General features: G+C 45.1%; 1 protein-coding gene across 2 annotated transcripts in view; it reads right to left on the bottom strand.

The window, feature by feature from the left end:
• USP3 (ubiquitin specific peptidase 3) overlaps positions 1 to 6000 on the bottom strand; it is a 195717-nt gene that overhangs the window by 123229 nt on the left and 66488 nt on the right. For both annotated transcript variants that reach the window (XM_027123240.1, XM_027123239.1), the window contains exon 2: positions 3041 to 3260. The gene's annotated coding sequence lies outside the window, so the exon portion shown is untranslated. The remainder of the gene's footprint in view (positions 1 to 3040; positions 3261 to 6000) is intronic.

Here is a 6000-nt window from a genome sequence, read left to right as displayed (position 1 = left end):
CACACACACACACACACACACACACACACACACACACACACACACACCAGAACTCACAGGATCACTGTGAAGAGTAAATACTGTGACACACACTAAGCCTCTGGCCTTGTGCTGACACATGGCAGATTCTCAGTAAGTGTTCGTTTCCTTCTTCTCCTCCTTTCAGCTAAGGCTTTTCCAAGTCTAAAAGTCCATGAGCCTTTGAAACACATGTTCCCATGTTAAACTATAACTTGGGAAGTTTACCAAGCTGCTAGAAAGTTTATCTTCCCAGAGGAACAAGGATCTCGGGTGACAGAGACGACCTCTGCGTCCCACGTTCCCTGCAGCTCAGGAGAGGGTGCTGTAGGAGATCAGAGCTCACACACCACACCTGACCGAGGAGAGGACAGCAGGGTCGGTTGGCAGAGAATCAACAAGTGAGCGAAAGCTCGGGAGCCTGGGAACGACGGTGGAGCTCAGAGAGAGAGGGCAGTGACCCGAGAGCAGATGAGTCTGTGCGCAGGTGGGAGGAGAGGGCTCAGCCAGGGACGCTCTGTGCTCCTGCCGCCCAACACAGGCTCCCAGGGAGACAGCAGAAGGGAGGCAGCAGTAGCCTCGGCCTCCTCTTCAGACGGGGGAAATGGCAAGATTGTGCAGACGCCGAACTTAACAGAGGGGTGGGGGAGGAGTGGGGGACCAGTAGAGTCAACTCGCTGCCCTCCCTACGGGCAGTGGTCCTGAGAGCAATCCCAGCACCAGCGGCGTGGGCATCACCTGGGTTTGTTAGCGATACAGATCAGCAGGCCCCACCTCAGACACCTCAACACGGACTCAGCCATCTGTGTTCTAGTAAGCCCTCTGGGTGTCGCTGATTCTTGCTAAGGTTTGAGGACCGTCGCCTTGGGGGATGCTTTTAGTCATTTACCTGAAACTTCCTTCCCATTTCGAAGCGGTGGGAAGGGGCACAACACCGGAATGGTCGTAACCTTTAGAGACAAGAAGGTCTGAGTTCAGATCCAGACTCTGCCCCTAAGTGGCTGTGTGGCCTTGGACAAATCCATCGATCTCTCTGAACCAGTTTCCTCAAGCATAAAATATCTACCTCTCAGGATTAAGTGGTTAGGTTTGGAGAGAACGTGCAGAAAGCATTTAGCAGAGTGCCTGGCACATAGGAGCTGCTCAACATCATCATCATCGTCACTGTCATCAGAACCACCCTGACTACGAAGAGGCCCTGGCATGAGTCAGGCCACACGGGGATCATCTTGCTCCGTGAGTGTATACTATGCTGCTCAGAATGCCCCTTAGTGCCACTTGGTGCTGGGCTGCATCCTCATTAGGCTAGGAGTGACTTAAAGACAACAATTCCTTTCAAATTTGATGAGAAACAAATATCTAATTCGGATATACCAAATGAAACGCCAAGGGAAAAACCACTCTCGTTACAATATAGCCCAGCCATGTTCCCGCCCTACCCACTTCCCCTTTCCACTTAGATAAGTCCCTTAAGCACACAGTAACACCCGGCAAATATTTGTTGAATGTTGAATGAATGGATTGGCTCAATTTGATTCGAAAATGCCCAACTGTTGTGCAATAAAAGGAACTGAATTTGTGGCCAGGCCTTTAGCCTCCTGGGGTGGAAACATGGCAGAACCGGCCATAACAGTCCCTTGGGTAGCCCACTGGAATCTTGGGAAATCAGGCACTGAAGGGACGGGAAGAGACCACGTTGGCCAGGACAGGGAACGGAGCTGGTTTTCTGAGTTTAGCGAAGGCCTTCCACTATGAGATGGCTAGTGGCCCTCCATCCCCTGCTGTGCGCATCAGTGTCTGCTCCACCCCCTAAGCCTGCTGGGGGCTTGCCCATGCTGGAGAGTCAAATGTCCTGTGGCCTCTGCAATGCAGAGCAAACAGGAATCAGAGCACCAAAACTGGTGTGCCAGTTTGCTTCCCCATGGGTTGGGGGGTGGGATGTACATATTGCCCTTCTCGTTTTGGCCAAAGGGCTATCATTTGGGCCTTTGGCATCTTCTTTCACTCCCCAGACACTGCACAAGTCACCTGTGGCCTGGCTGCCGTCCTGCTCTTCTCCATTTATCCTCCCCTCTGTCTCCAACATAGATCGTATCTTCCACTCCCTGCTTGCAGAATAAAGTCCCAACGCCTGGCAGGGCACTCATCCTTTGCAATTTGTCCCCAACCTGAATGTCCAGCTTTACCGCCCTCGGCCACACCTAACTTCTGCCTGCTAGTGCCCTGCTCTCTCATACATCTGGCCACTGACTGAAGGGCCTTTCCTCCTGTTGTCTGCTTGGAGGACGCTGACACCTCTTTCCAGAACCTGTTTAAATGCAGTTTTCTATGAAATGGACCCGCCAGCACCTAGCGGCTTCCTGAATACTTTCCTAGGTCTTTACGTAGCCTGGAAGTCTCCTTTTCCAACCCACAAATTCCTAGTGTCCTTCAGGACATGGCTCTAGTATTGCTTTAAAAATTTTTTTAAATTTTTTTTTTTTGGACATAGTTTCAAACTTAAAGCAAAGTTGCAAGCATAGGACAAAGAATTCTTGTACATCTTTCACCCAGATTCCCTAAATATTAATGTTTTCCCACATTTGCTTTAACCTTCTCCTCATTCTCTCTCACTCTCCCCCCCGGGTGTATAATTTTATTTTTTTCTGAACAGTTTATGAGTTATTTTCAGACATTATACCCCTCTACTGCCTCAATGTGTATGTTTTCTAAAACCAAGGAAATTCTCTTATGTAATTAGAGAATAATTATCAAAGTTAGGAAATTAACTTTGATACTAATTATCTAATATACAGATCTTATTCAGATTTCACAAATTATCCCAATAATGTCCTTAACAGTAAAGAAAATTCCCAGATCATCATTGCATGTAGTTGTTATGTCTCTTTAGTATTCTTTAATCTACAACAGTTCCCTGTTCTTTTTCTTTTTGCTCTTTCATGACAATTGACATTTTTGAAGTATCTAGGCCAGTTATTTTGTGGAAAGTACCTCATTTTAGGTTTGTCTGATATTTCCTTACCTTGGGTTCATGCTGTGCAGACTTGGCCAGGGTAGCCAGAGGTGATGCTGGGTTCATCTCAGGGTATCATATCAGGAGCTGTATGATGTCACTTTGTCCCATTTCTGGCGATGTTAACATCGGTCAGTTGGTTGATTTGTTGATATGTCTGACTCCTCCCCTGGCCCATGAGGCCCTTCTCAAGGTCAAGGAGGAACTCAGCCTTCGTGGCAGCTGGTACCTGAGGATATGGAGATATAGGGAAGTGAGAAGCACACACCAACTGATCCCCTCCCATGTGCCCAGCTCTGTGGCCACTTCTCATCTAAGCCTCACAGCAACCCTATAATTTAGTAGTTGTGCTCATTTTACAGTTGTGTTCAGAGAAGATGAAGAATTTGCCTGAGGACACTTGACTGGTAAGTAGCAGATCCAGATTCAAATCCAGGTCTTCCTCTTCCCATAACATTTAGGCACTGGAGACAATAGATGGTCAACAACATGACTGGATATTTTTTAAACTTAAACAGAAAAATCTAACACCAAGACCATTGGAAAACTGAATACCCTCCTACATCAATGAGGATGCTTTTTATTCATTTATCCCTTCAACAAATATTTATGGTGGGTCTGCTACGTACCAGGCAGTGTCATAGATCATACAGATACAGTAGTAAACAAATAGCCTACATTCTAGTGGGACTCTGCAAATACCAGCAAATCCAGCTAAAGTGCTTGAACAATAACAAGAAGGCTAGTAGTAGAGCACCTTCAGGGGTGATTCATTCAGCAGTTCAAAGATGTCATGGCTAAGATTTTTATTCCCTGAAATTCCCTTAGCTTTCCCTTTGGGGATGCAAGATGTTTGCCTTTAGTTTTTTTTTTTAAATAAATTTATTTATTTGTTTTTGGCTGTGTTGGGTCTTCGTTTCTGTGTGAGGGCTTTCTCTAGTTGCGGCGAGCGGGGGCCATTTTTCATCGCGGTGCGCGGGCCCCTCACTGTCGCCTCCTCTCTTGTTGCGGAGCACAGGCTCCAGACACGCAGGCTCAGCAGTTGTGGCTCACAGGCCCAGTTGCTCCGTGGCAGGTGGGATCCTCCCAGACCAGGGCTCGAACCTGTGTCCCCCTGCATTAGCAGGCAGATTCTCAACCACTGTGCCACCAGGGAAGCCCTTGCCTTTAGTTTTAAGCAAGATATCCTCAAAGGAAACAAAGGGGATGTTCCTGTCATGGTCCCTTTAGATGGGAAAAGAAAGGCTTGCTATAATCTTCCCAGCCAACTTCCCTTCCACCTCCCCGGCCTGAACTACATCGCCAGCTGATGCAGATCCACCCCTTGGCCAGAGGGATAAGCTGCCATGTCTGGCTCAGGGAATCTAGATTTGCTCTGCTACCATCCAGATCACCTCCAGGTTCAGCCTTCCCCAAACTACTTCGTTGTCAGAAGAGTAGGAGGAGAGTGAAAAAAACCCTGCAATTTTCTTCAAAGAAGCAAAGAGGGGGAAAGGGTGTTTCCCTCATTTACAGAATATTTACAGACTCTTGTCTTGTTTATGCAAATACAAGTTTGTGTCATTGCTATTCCTTATAGAATCCTCCCTCATGATCCACGGGTTATTGGTTCCAGCATCCCCGTGGATAGCAAAATTCGAGGATGCTCAAGTCTCTTACATAAAATGAATTGACTTTGGAACCCACAGACAGGGAGGGCCAACTGTATTCATTATATCAAGTTCTACTTCATTTTCCTGATTAAGTCATATAATGTCTCTCTTTATCTATCCCTGTATCTCTTGTCTCATTCCAAAATAAGGTCCCTTTTTGTAAAGGTACAGAATCTTAGCCAGGGGAGGTTTAAAAATATTTAATAACTGGTTCTAGGATGTGTACTGACCACTGCACAGTGTACGGTCCTGGAGGGTCCTTCTGCACCAGGCAATTTCACATTTAGTTGATGGATGGGGAGATCTAGGAAGACCCTAGTGGAGGGGTCAGGGAGGCTGGGGGGGGGACACTCAGTCCCTACTATTTGCCAACTGATATGGAATTATTTAAGAATTTTTTAAAATTTATTTTTTATTGAGGTATAATTGATCTATAACATTAGTTTTATGTGTACAATACGATTCAATATTTGTATATATTGTGAAATGATCACCATAATAAGTCTCGTGAACATGTGTTACCTTACTTAGTTACTAGTTTTATCTTTTTTTTTTTTGTCTTGTGATGAGAACTTTTAAGATCTACTCTCTTAGCAACTTTCAAGTATGCAAGACAGTGTTAGCAACTACAGTCACCATGCCATGTGTTACATCCTGGTGACTTATTTTATAGCTGGAAGTTTGTACCTTTTGACCCCCTGCACTCATTTTGCCCACCGCCCCCAACTCCCACCTCTGGCAACCACCAATCTGTTCTCTGTGTCTATAAGCTTGGGATTTTTGTTTTTGTTCTTTAGATTCCACATATGAGATCACGTGGTATTTGTCTTTGTCTGATTTATTTCACTTAGCATAATGTCCTCAAGGTCCATCCATGTTGTCCTATATCGATGTTGTCCTAAATGCCAAGATTTCATTTTCTATGGCTGAATAACAGTCCATTTTATATATATATATATATATATATATATATATATATATATATATTGCATCTTCTTTATTCATTCATCCATCAATGGATACTCGGGTCATTTCCATGTCCTGACTACTATAAGTAATGCAATAAACATGGAGGTGCAGATATCTTATCAACTTAGTGTTTTCATTTTCTTTGGATATATACGCAGAAGTGGAATTGCTGGATCATATGGTAGTTCTATTTTTAGTTTTTTAGCGAACCTCCATACTGTTCTCCGTAGAGGGTGTATCAATTTACATTCCCACCAACAGTCCACAAGAGCTCCCTTTTTTCCACATCCTCACCAATACTTATTTCTTGTCTTTTTAATAACAGCCATTCTGATACGTGTGAGGTGA

This window comes from Aethalodelphis obliquidens, unplaced genomic scaffold, assembly GCF_003676395.1.
Source record: "Aethalodelphis obliquidens isolate GAN/ISIS:26980383/991018 unplaced genomic scaffold, ASM367639v1 scaffold26, whole genome shotgun sequence".
NCBI lineage: Eukaryota > Metazoa > Chordata > Mammalia > Artiodactyla > Delphinidae > Aethalodelphis > Aethalodelphis obliquidens.
Note: the sequence above shows the minus strand (reverse complement) of the source record. Positions and strands in the feature narration are given on the sequence as shown.